The following is an 11774-nucleotide window of genomic DNA, read 5'->3' on the forward strand; positions in this document are numbered from 1 at the left end:
CAATACCGGCAAAACAATTGAGGCTACAGAGGATCTGGGAATAGGATGTAGCTATAACCACGAAGGGACTTGAACCCCATCTTCTGATCCGAAGTCAGACACCTTGTATTAGGCACATGGTTGTGCTATAGTATCATTTCTAAAGTGTGTGCGGTTGCTTGGCATTTTTAGCACCACATTCAAAACAACTGAGCTAAGGGCCTGCTTTTTAACCGTTTAAAAAGACAAATGTCAGAAATAACCAGGCCAGCAGGAGCAAAATTGGTCAGTTCTGGATGGGCTACGTGGCTGTGTATGGTTTCTAGGGACTGCATATAATTTTGGCCTTGCCAATATGACATGGAAAGCAGACCTTCAGAGTCCACAATCAAGATCAAACATGTTCCACATAGTTATTACATTGGACAGTACAGACGAATTTTCAGTTGCTAAGCACACGCTTACAACTATCTCTGACTCTGCAGGCTAATGTGACAGTGCACTGCAAGTGCACGCACAATGCTTATTGAGCATGGCTGGCCAGTATGGGGATTGAACCCATGACCTTGGCATTATTAGCACCACGCTCTGACCATCTGAGCTAACCGGCCTGTTTTTCACCTGTTTAAAAAAGCAAATGTCCAGAAACAAATAAGGCGAAATCGAGCAAAATTGGGCCACTTCTGGATAGGCTACCTGGCTGTGTAATGTTTGTAGGGATTTATATGTTTCTGTACTTGCTAAAAATGACATGGGAAGCAGAGCTATAGGATTTAGACTTACGATGTGTTAATGGACTATTTGTGCAAACAAAAGGTGGATATAGATGATCTTGGGCGTAGGGTATGGCAATTTTAGTACCCCTAAAGTTTCTGCAGGTGCTTAGCATTTTTAGCACCCCACTCAAACCATCTGAGCTGACCGGCCTGCTTTTCACCTGTGTAAAGGAGAAAATTGTCCAGAAAAAAAACAAGGCGAAATCCAGCAAAATTGGGCCAGTTCTGGATGGGATACCTGGCTGTGTATGGTTTGTAGGGATGCACATGTTTTTGGCCTTGCTAAAAATGACAGGAAAAGCAGAGTTCTTGAGTCCAAAACAAGATGAGAGACAATTTGCTTTTGTTCTTTAAGTCATTAGGAACTTTTAACCACGAAGGGACTTGAACCCTCAATCTTCTGATCCGAAGTCAGACGCCTTGTCCATTAGGCCACATGGTTGTGCTATAGTATCATTTCTAAAGTGTGTTTGCGTGCTTGGCATTTTTAGCACCACATTCAAAACAACTGAGCTAACGGGCCTGCTTTTTAACCGTTTAAAAAAGACAAATGTCCAGAAATAACCAAGGCCAGCAGGAGCAAAATTGGTCCAGTTCTGGATGGGCTACGTGGCTGTGTATGGTTTCTAGGGACTGCATATAATTTTGGCCTTGCAAATATGAATGGAAAGCAGACCTTTAGAGTCCAAATCGAGATAGAACATGCTTCCACATAGTTATTTACATTTGGACAGTAACATGACGAATGTTTCAATTGCTAAGCACACATCCTTGCAACTATCTCTGACTTTGCAGGCTAATGTGACATGTGCACTGCAAGTGCACGCACAATGCTTATTAAGCATGGCTGGCCAGTATGGGGATTGAACCCATGACCTTGGCGTTATTAGCACCACGCTCTGACCATCTGAGCTAACCGGCCTGTTTTTTACCCGTTTAAAAAAGCAAATTGGGCCAGTTCTGGATGGGCTACCTGGCTGTGTAGGGTTTGTAGGGATGCATATGTTTTTGGCCTTGCCAAAAATGACACAGAAAGCAGACCTATAGAGTCCAAATCAAGATAAAACATGCTTCCACTTTGTTTTTTAAGTTGGACCAGAGTGTGAGTCAGATTTGCACTCGCTAAACAGGCAACCATGACTTTGCAGGGTAATGTGACGTGTACACTGCAAGTGCATACAAAATGCTAAATAAACATGGTTGGCCAGTATGGGGATTGAACCCATGACCTTGGCGTTATTAGCACCACGCTCTAACCATCTGAGCTAACCGGCCTGTTCTTTACCTGTTTATAAAAGCAAATGTCCAGAAACAAATAAGGCGAAATCGAGCAAAACTGGGCCACTTCTGGATAGGCTACCTGGCTGTGTAATGTTTGTAGGGATGCATATGTTTCTGTACTTGCTAAAAATGACATGGGAAGCAGAGCTATAGAGATTAGACTTAGATGTGTTAATGGACTATTGTGCAAACAAAAAGGTGGATATAGATGATCTGGGGCGTAGGGTTGGCAATTTTAGTACCCTAAAGTTTCTGCAGGTGCTTAGCATTTTTAGCACCCCACTCAAACCATCTGAGCTGACGGCCTGCTTTTCACCTGTGTAAAGGAGAAAATTGTCCAGAAAGAAAACAAGGAGAAATCCAGCAAAATTGGCCAGTTCTGGAGGGCTACCTGGCTGTGTATGGTTTGGTAGGATGCACATGTTTTTGGTCTTGCTAAAAATTACAGGAAAAGCAGAGTTCTGAGTCCAAAACAAGACGAGAGACAATTTGCTTTTGTTCTTTAAGTCATTAGGACTTTTAACACGAAGGGACTTGAACCCTCAATCTTCTGATCTGAAGTCAGACGGTGTGCGGTGCTTGGCATTTTTAGCACCACATTCAAAAACAACTGGCTAACGGCCTGCTTTTAACCGTTTAAAAAAGACAAATGCCGAAATAACCAAGGCCAGCAGGAGCGAAATTGGTCCAGTTTGGTTGGGCTACCGGCTGTGTAAGTTTGTAGGGATGCATATTTTCTTGACTTGCTAAAAATGACATGGGAAGCAGAGCTATAGAGATTTAGACTTACGATGTGTTAATGACATTTGTGCATACAAAAGGTGATATAGATGATCTTGGGCGAGGTCGTAGGGGCAATTTAGTACCCCTAAAGTTTCTGAAGTGCTTAGCATTTTAGCACCCCACTCAAACATCTGGCTAACCGGCCTGCTTTTCACCTGGTAAAGGAGAAAAATTGTCCAGAAAAAAAACAAGGCGGAATCCAGCAAATTGGGCAGTTCTGATGGGCTACCAGCTGTGTATGGTTTGTAGGGATAGCCCTGTTTTTGGCCTTGCTAAAAATTACAGGGAAAGCAGAGTTCTTGAGTCCAAAACAAGATGAGAGACAATTTGCTTTTGTTCTTTAAGTCATTAGGAACTTTTAACCACGAAGGGACTTGAACCCTTAATCTTCTGATCCGAAGTCAGACGCCTTGTCCATTAGGCCACATGGTTGTGCTATAGTATCATTTCTAAAGTGTGTTTCGGTGCTTGGCATTTTTAGCACCACATTCAAAACAACTGAGCTAACGGGCCTGCTTTTTAACCGTTTAAAAAAGACAAATGTCCAGAAATAACCAAGGCCAGCAGGAGCAAAATTGGTCCAGTTCTGGATGGGCTACGTGGCTGTGTATGGTTTCTAGGGACTGCATATAATTTTGGCCTTGCCAAATATGACATGGAAAGCAGACCTTTAGAGTCCAAATCAAGATAGAACATGCTTCCACATAGTTATTTACATTGGACAGTAACATGACGAATGTTTCAATTGCTAAGCACACATGCTTACAACTATCTCTGACTTTGCAGGCTAATGTGACATGTGCACTGCAAGTGCACGCACAATGCTTATTGAGCATGGCTGGCCAGTATGGGGATTGAACCCATGACCTTGGCGTTATTAGCACCACGCTCTGACCATCTGAGCTAACCGGCCTGCCTTTTACCTCTTTTAAAAAGAATAATGTCCAGAAAAAAAACAAGGTGAAATCGGGCAAAATCAGGCCAGTTCTGTATGGCTACCTGGTTGTGTATGGTTTGTAGGGATACATATGTGTCTTTCCTTGCTAAAAATGACATGGAAAGCCGAGCTATAGACATTGAGACTTACGTTGCGTTAATGGCCTATTTGTGCAAACAAAAGGTGGATATAAATGATCTTGGGCGTAGGGTTCGGCAATTTTAGTACCCCTTAAGTGTCTGCAGGTGCTTTGCATTTTTAGCACCCAACTCAAACCATCTGAGCTAACCAGCCTGTCCAGAAAAAAAACAAGGCAAAATCAAGCAAAATTGGGCCAGTTCTGGATGGGCTACCTGGCTGTGTAGGGTTTGTAGGGATGCATATGTTTTTGGCCTTGCCAAAAATGACACAGAAAGCAGACCTATAGAGTCCAAATCAAGATAAAACATGCTTCCACTTTGTTTTTTAAGTTGGACCAGAGTGTGAGTCAGATTTGCACTCGCTAAACAGGCAACCATCTCTGACTTTGCAGGGTAATGTGGTGTACACATGCAAGTGCTACAAAATGTAAATAAACATGGCTGGCAGTATGGGATTAACATGACCTTGGGGTTATTAGCACCACTCTGACCATCTGAGCTAACGGCCTGTTTTTACCTGTTTAAAAAAGCAAATGTCCAGAAAAAATAAGGCGAAATCGAGCAAAATTGGGCCATTTGGATAGGCTACCTGGCTGGTAATGTTTGTAGGGATGCACATGTTTTTGGCCTGAAAAATTACAGGGAAAGCAGAGTTCTTGAGTCCAAACAAGATGAGGACAATTTGCTTTTTTTGTTTTAAGTCATTAGGAACTTTTAACCACGAAGGGACTTGAACCTCAATTTCTGATCAAGTCAGCGCCTTGTCCATTAGGCCACATGGTTGTGCTATAGTATCATTCTAAAGTGTGTGCCGTGCTTGGCATTTTTAGCACAATTCAAAACAACTGAGCAACGGCTGCTTTTTAACGTTTAAAAAAGACAAATGTCCAGAAATAACCAAGGCCAGCAGGAGCAAAATTGGTCCAGTTCTGGATGGGCTACGTGGCTGTGTATGGTTTCTAGGGACTGCATATAATTTTGGCCTTGCCAAATATGACATGGAAAGCAGACCTTTAGAGTCCAAATCAAGATAGAACATGCTTCCACATAGTTATTTACATTGGACAGTAACATGACGAATGTTTCACTTGCTAAGCACACATCCTTACAACTATCTCTGACTTTGCAGGCTAATGTGACATGTGCACTGCAAGTGCACTCACAATGCTTATTGAGCATGGCTGGCCAGTATGGGGATTGAACCCATGACCTTGGCGTTATTAGCACCACGCTCTGACCATCTGAGCTAACCGGCCTGCCTTTTACCTATTTTAAAAAGAATAATGTCCAAAAAAAAAACAAGGTGAAATCGGGCAAAATCAGGCCAGTTCTGTATGGCTACCTGGTTGTGTATGGTTTGTAGGGATACATATGTGTCTTTCCTTGCTAAAAATGACATGGAAAGCCGAGCTATAGACATTGAGACTTACGTTGCGTTAATGGCCTATTTGTGCAAACAAAAGGTGGATATAAATGATCTTGGGCGTAGGGTTCGGCAATTTTAGTACCCCTTAAGTGTCTGCAGGTGCTTTGCATTTTTAGCACCCAACTCAAACCATCTGAGCTAACCAGCCTGTCCAGAAAAAAAACAAGGCAAAATCAAGCAAAATTGGGCCAGTTCTGGATGGGCTACCTGGCTGTGTAGGGTTTGTAGGGATGCATATGTTTTTGGCCTTGCCAAAAATGACACAGAAAGCAGACCTATAGAGTCCAAATCAAGATAAAACATGCTTCCACTTTGTTTTTTAAGTTGGACCAGAGTGTGAGTCAGATTTGCACTCGCTAAACAGGCAACCATCTCTGACTTTGCAGGGTAATGTGACGTGTACACTGCAAGTGCATACAAAATGCTAAATAAACATGGCTGGCCAGTATGGGGATTGAACCCATGACCTTGGCGTTATTAGCACCACGCTCTGACCATCTGAGCTAACCGGCCTGTTTTTTACCTGTTTAAAAAAGCAAATGTCCAGAAACAAATAAGGCGAAATCGAGCAAAATTGGGCCACTTCTGGATAGGCTACCTGGCTGTGTAATGTTTGTAGGGAGCATATGTTTCTGTACTTGTTAAAAATGACATGGAAGCAGAGCTATAGAGATTTAGACTTACGATGTGTTTAATGGAATATTTGTGCAAACAAAAGGTGGATATGAGATCTTGGGCGTAGGGTATGGCAATTTTAGACCCTAAGTTTCTGCAGGTGCTTAGCATTTTAGCACCCCACTAACACATCTGAGCTAACCGGCCTGCTTTTCACCTGTGTAAAGAAGGAGAAAATGTCAAAAAAAAACAAGGCGAAATCCAGCAAAATTGGGCCAGTTCTGGATGGGCTACCTGGCTGTGTATGGTTTGTAGGGATGCACATGTTTTTGGCCTTGCTAAAAATTACAGGGAAAGCAGAGTTCTTGAGTCCAAAACAAGATGAAAGACAATTTGCTTTTGTTCTTTAAGTCATTAGGAACTTTTAACCACGAAGGGACTTGAACCCTCAATCTTCTGATCCGAAGTCAGACGCCTTGTCCATTAGGCCACATGGTTGTGCTATAGTATCATTTCTAAAGTGTGTGCCGGTGCTTGGCATTTTTAGCACCACATTCAAAACAACTGAGCTAACGGGCCTGCTTTTTAACCGTTTAAAAAAGACAAATGTCCAGAAATAACCAAGGCCAGCAGGAGCAAAATTGGTCCAGTTCTGGATGGGCTACGTGGCTGTGTATGGTTTCTAGGGACTGCATATAATTTTGGCCTTGCCAAATATGACATGGAAAGCAGACCTTTAGAGTCCAAATCAAGATAGAACATGCTTCCACATAGTTATTTACATTGGACAGTAACATGACGAATGTTTCACTTGCTAAGCACACATCCTTACAACTATCTCTGACTTTGCAGGCTAATGTGACATGTGCACTGCAAGTGCACTCACAATGCTTATTGAGCATGGCTGGCCAGTATGGGGATTGAACCCATGACCTTGGCGTTATTAGCACCACGCTCTGACCATCTGAGCTAACCGGCCTGCCTTTTACCTATTTTAAAAAGAATAATGTCCAAAAAAAAACAAGGTGAAATCGGTCAAAATCAGGCCAGTTCTGTATGGCTACCTGGTTGTGTATGGTTTGTAGGGATACATATGTGTCTTTCCTTGCTAAAAATGACATGGAAAGCCGAGCTATAGACATTGAGACTTACGATGTGTTAATGGCCTATTTGTGCAAACAAAAGGTGGATATAGATGATCTTGGGCGTAGGGTATGGCAATTTTAGTACCCCTAAAGTTTCTGCAGGTGCTTAGCATTTTTAGCACCCCACTCAAACCATCTGAGCTGACCGGCCTGCTTTTCACCTGTGTAAAGGAGAAAATTGTCCAGAAAAAAAACAAGGCGAAATCCAGCAAAATTGGGCCAGTTCTGGATGTGATACCTGGCTGTGTATGGTTTGTAGGCGAGCAAGATGTTTTTGGCCTTGCTGGAGGATGCGGTAAAAAGTGTTGAACACATGGGGACAAGGACATGACAGCATTCTTGGGGTCCAAAACGGAAGGTAGAGTGAACAGGTACAGAGACACAATTCGTCTTTTGTTCTTTAAATGTTCCTTATGGGGAACTATTTAATATCCACAATAGGACCTGAGTACACCTCTTACTATCTTCTGAAGTTGCATGAGGACTAGATAGGTCAGAAGCCTTTGCTCCAGATTTAGAGGCACAATGTTGTTGTGCATATAGGATTATTTATGCGAATAAGTGTCTATGTTTCACATAATCAGGTTTCGAAGGCACCGTGGGCAAATTGTGTTTTTAAAAGCATGCCAGCTATCAATAACACGATGTACTGAGTGCTGGAGGATTTTTGGTCGTACTGTATGCTTTTAATAAACCCATGACCTTGGCGTTATTAGCACCACGCTCTGACCATCTGAGCTAACCGGCCTGTTTTTTACCTGTTTAAAAAAGCAAATGTCCAGAAACAAATAAGGCGAAATCGAGCAAAATTGGGCCACTTCTGGATAGGCTACCTGGCTGTGTAATGTTTGTAGGGATGCATATGTTTCTGTACTTGCTAAAAATGACATGGGAAGCAGAGCTATAGAGATTTAGACTTACGATGTGTTAATGGACTACTTGTGCAAACAAAAGGTGGATATAGATGATCTTGGGCGTAGGGTATGGCAATTTTAGTACCCCTAAAGTTTCTGCAGGTGCTTAGCATTTTTAGCACCCCACTCAAACCATCTGAGCTAACCGGCCTGCTTTTCACCTGTGTAAAGGAGAAAATTGTCCAGAAAAAAAACAAGGCGAAATCCAGCAAAATTGGGCCAGTTTGGATGGGGACTATGGCTGTGTATGGTTTTGTGGATGCACATGTTTGGCCTTGCTAAAAATTACAGGGAAAGCAGAGTTCTTGAGTAAACAAGATGAAAGACAATTGCTTTGTTCTTTAAGTCATTAGACTTTTAACCACGAAGGACTTGAACCTCAATTTGATCGAAGTCAGACGCCTTGTCATTAGGCCACATGGTTGTGCTATAGTATCATTTCTAAAGTGTGTTCGGTGCTTGGCTTTTTAGCACCACATTCAAAACAACTGAGCTAACGGGCCTGCTTTTTAACCTGTAAAAAAGACAAATGTCCAGAAATAACCAAGGCCAGCAGGAGCAATTGGTCAGTTCTGGTGGGCTACGTGGGCTGTGTATGGTTCTAGGGAAGCATATATTTGGCCTTGCCAAATATGACATGGAAAGCAGACCTTTAGAGTCCAAATCAAGATAGAACATGCTTCCACATAGTTATTTACATTGGACAGTAACATGACGAATGTCTCAATTGCTAAGCACACATGCTTACAACTATCTCTGACTTTGCAGGCTAATGTGACATGTGCACTGCAAGTGCACGCACAACGCTTATTGAGCATGGCTGGCCAGTATGGGGATTGAACCCATGACCTTGGCGTTATTAGCACCACGCTCTGACCATCTGAGCTAACCGGCCTGCCTTTTACCTCTTTTAAAAAGAATACTGTCCAGAAAAAAAACAAGGCGAAATCGGGCAAAATCAGGCCATTTGTGTATGGCTACCTGGTTGTGTATGGTTTGTAGGGATACATATGTGTCTTTCCTTGCTAAAAATGACATGGAAAGCCGAGCTATAGACATTGAGACTTACGATGCGTTAATGGCCTTTTTGTGCAAACAAAAGGTGGATATAGATGATCTTGGGCGTAGGGTATGGCAATTTTAGTACCCCTAAAGTTTCTGCAGGTGCTTAGCATTTTAGCACCCCCACTCAAACCACTGCAGACTGACGGCCTGCTTTTCACCTGTGTAAAGGAGAAAATTGTCCAGAAAAAAACAAGGCGAAATCAACAAAATTGGGCCCGTTCTGGATGGGCTACCTGGCTGTGTATGGTTTGTAGGGATGCACATGTTTTTGGTCTTGCTAAAAATTACAGGAAAAGCAGAGTTCTTGAGTCCAAAACAAGACGAGAGACAATTTGCTTTTGTTCTTTAAGTCATTAGGAACTTTTAACCACGCTGGCCTGTTTTTGACCTGTTTAAAAAAGCAAATGTCCAGAAACAAATAAGGCGAAATCGGGCAAAATTGGGCCAGTTCTGGATGGCTACCTGGCTGTGTAATGTTTGTAGGGATGCATACGTTTCTGTACTTGCTAAAAATGACATGGGAAGCAGAGCTATAGAGATTTAGACTTACGATGTGTTAATGGCCTATTTGTGCAAACAAAAGGTGGATATAGATGATCTTGGGCGTAGGGTTCGGCAATTTTAGTACCCCTTAAGTGTCTGCAGGTGCTTTGCATTTTTAGCACCCCACTCAAACCATCTGAGCTAACCGGCCTGTCCAGAAAAAAACAAGGCAAAATCAAGCAAAATTGGGCCAGTTCTGGATGGGCTACCTGGCTGTGTATGGTTTGTTAGGCGCAGGGTTTGGCGATTTTAGTACCCTTAAAGTGTCCGCCGGTGCTTAGTATTATTAGCACCACACTCAAACCATCTGAGCTAACTCTCCTGCGTTTTTAAACTATTTAAAAAAGAAAAATGTCCAGAAACAAACAAGGCCAGATTGTGCAAAATTGGGCCAGTTCTGGATGGGCTACGGTTGGGTTTAAAAAAAAATAATAATGTTAATATTTTTAAAACAATGAACTTTTGGTCTTGTTACAAATCAGCAGAGATGGCAAAAATACTTATTTCCCGTGCTCAAGTAGAAGTTCAGATAATTCTGTTAAAATATACTCTGGCAAAAGTAAAAGCACTGATTTAACTTCCCCACTCAAGTAAAAGTAACAAATAAGAGGCTTGGAAATTTCCTTAAAGTACTTAAAAGTAAAAGTAGCCTTGCAAATGACTATGCCACCTGGAGCAGACACATGTTGCTAGAGAGCACGCTGAGAAACTACATTGGACATGGAGAAAATGCTCTTTATTCTTTATTCTTTATATACCATTGGTTAAATTTTAAATGTCTGTCTTCCAATAGGCCTAAAACATAAAGCTTATTTATTGTGACAGAGATTGGGACTCCCAGTTAAAAAGATTCTGACCAAGTAGCAAGATATGAATTCAAGTGTGATATTGTGAGAAGTCTGTGTATATTCCCATCCAATTAGATTTAATGTGGTATAGATGACACATAAATAATAACTAATTTCAGTGAAATTATTTTAACCTCAGAGAGGACTTGATTAGGACTGTATTTAAAGCTGATTCTGGTTTCCAACTTCTGCCCAGGTGTGTCTGTTAAAACACAGAGGGAGACAACTTCTCTCTGTTGATGCTTTATAACAATCTGCTATGGCTGTTTGTAAAAAAGAAATAAATAACATTGTAAAGGCTACCATACACAATGAACAGGAAACATATATGCTAGTAAATAATAACAATAAATCTACTATTAATTGTATTATCTTAATGAGAAAGGACGTTTAACAATCGCCATTATATTGCATCAACAGCCAGGGGTAACCTAGCTAACAGGAGAAGCACACAAACAAGCTAACTTTTAAATTTGCAATAACTACAGACCAACACAACAACAGGCTTAAATGAAGTGACAGCATAAGTTACAGTCCCTGACAAAAGTCTTGTCGCTTGTGTACAAATTGACCAGAAGTGCCGCTGAAATATATTTCGAATCAAGATTTATTTACAAGAAATGACTCATTTTAATCCCAACAGCTTTTGTAATAATGTTTCAGTGCAAAAAGAAACTGTCAAAAAGTATTCTAATATTCACAGCTTGGTAAAGCCCAGTGAGTCAATTTTTGCAAAGACATAAGTGATGTCGCCTTGTCATATGAGCTTCACCTGTGACTAATAATGGATCAATTAGGTCTCAGGTGTGTATTAAAACAAACCCAAGTAAGTACACGGCCTCAAACTAAATCACGGCAAACTAAGACCTCTGCACCAACCTGATCCGAAGATTCCCCTGCGACTAAAGTTGATTATCAAGAGGCTGGAAGACCATCCACTCGCTGATGTTCGGCCGACACCTTCAATCAGTGGCTCAGTGTCAATAACAGAGGATATGCAAAAAAACCATTTGAGACCACGGAGACGTTTTTGACAATCAGTCAGGCATACCCCGCAAAAAGACAACTGCTCGAGTAGGACCGGTTTGTTGGCCGGAAATCAAGGCCAGCCCATTGTCACACTGCAAGAGAGAGCTTCCAAGACCTGGCACCAGACAGCAAGTCCCTGACAAACACTGACAATTTGTCGGAGTCTATTATGTATGATAAGGGCCCTCCATGTTTGAATCAGTGCCATGAAGCCAGCACTAAACAAAAGACAATTAAAAACCGTGTGGCATTTGCCAAGGGCCACAGCCTGCTAAAAGGATGGACGCTGGAGA

At 41.8% G+C, this 11774-nt stretch overlaps 11 non-coding genes across 11 annotated transcripts; all 11 read right to left on the reverse strand.

Annotated features, from left to right (window-relative positions):
* Positions 1 to 516: 516 nt before the first annotated feature.
* On the reverse strand, positions 517 to 590 carry trnai-aau (transfer RNA isoleucine (anticodon AAU)). Its single transcript has one exon. It is a non-coding gene; the product is annotated as a tRNA-Ile (tRNA).
* A 534-nt stretch (positions 591 to 1124) lies between these two features.
* Positions 1125 to 1197, reverse strand: trnar-ucg (transfer RNA arginine (anticodon UCG)). Its single transcript has one exon. It is a non-coding gene; the product is annotated as a tRNA-Arg (tRNA).
* Positions 1198 to 1603: 406 nt separating this feature from the next.
* trnai-aau (transfer RNA isoleucine (anticodon AAU)) lies at positions 1604 to 1677 on the reverse strand. Its single transcript has one exon. It is a non-coding gene; the product is annotated as a tRNA-Ile (tRNA).
* Positions 1678 to 1956: 279 nt separating this feature from the next.
* On the reverse strand, positions 1957 to 2030 carry trnai-aau (transfer RNA isoleucine (anticodon AAU)). Its single transcript has one exon. It is a non-coding gene; the product is annotated as a tRNA-Ile (tRNA).
* A 1148-nt stretch (positions 2031 to 3178) lies between these two features.
* trnar-ucg (transfer RNA arginine (anticodon UCG)) lies at positions 3179 to 3251 on the reverse strand. The gene has a single exon. It is a non-coding gene; the product is annotated as a tRNA-Arg (tRNA).
* A 407-nt stretch (positions 3252 to 3658) lies between these two features.
* trnai-aau (transfer RNA isoleucine (anticodon AAU)) lies at positions 3659 to 3732 on the reverse strand. Its single transcript has one exon. It is a non-coding gene; the product is annotated as a tRNA-Ile (tRNA).
* Positions 3733 to 5078: 1346 nt separating this feature from the next.
* trnai-aau (transfer RNA isoleucine (anticodon AAU)) lies at positions 5079 to 5152 on the reverse strand. The gene has a single exon. It is a non-coding gene; the product is annotated as a tRNA-Ile (tRNA).
* Positions 5153 to 5761: 609 nt separating this feature from the next.
* On the reverse strand, positions 5762 to 5835 carry trnai-aau (transfer RNA isoleucine (anticodon AAU)). Its single transcript has one exon. It is a non-coding gene; the product is annotated as a tRNA-Ile (tRNA).
* Positions 5836 to 6362: 527 nt separating this feature from the next.
* On the reverse strand, positions 6363 to 6435 carry trnar-ucg (transfer RNA arginine (anticodon UCG)). Its single transcript has one exon. It is a non-coding gene; the product is annotated as a tRNA-Arg (tRNA).
* Positions 6436 to 6842: 407 nt separating this feature from the next.
* trnai-aau (transfer RNA isoleucine (anticodon AAU)) lies at positions 6843 to 6916 on the reverse strand. The gene has a single exon. It is a non-coding gene; the product is annotated as a tRNA-Ile (tRNA).
* Positions 6917 to 8817: 1901 nt separating this feature from the next.
* On the reverse strand, positions 8818 to 8891 carry trnai-aau (transfer RNA isoleucine (anticodon AAU)). The gene has a single exon. It is a non-coding gene; the product is annotated as a tRNA-Ile (tRNA).
* Between the last annotated feature and the right edge of the window lie 2883 nt (positions 8892 to 11774).

Source organism: Etheostoma spectabile, chromosome 6 (genome assembly GCF_008692095.1).
Source record: "Etheostoma spectabile isolate EspeVRDwgs_2016 chromosome 6, UIUC_Espe_1.0, whole genome shotgun sequence".
Classification (NCBI taxonomy): Eukaryota; Metazoa; Chordata; class Actinopteri; order Perciformes; family Percidae; genus Etheostoma; species Etheostoma spectabile.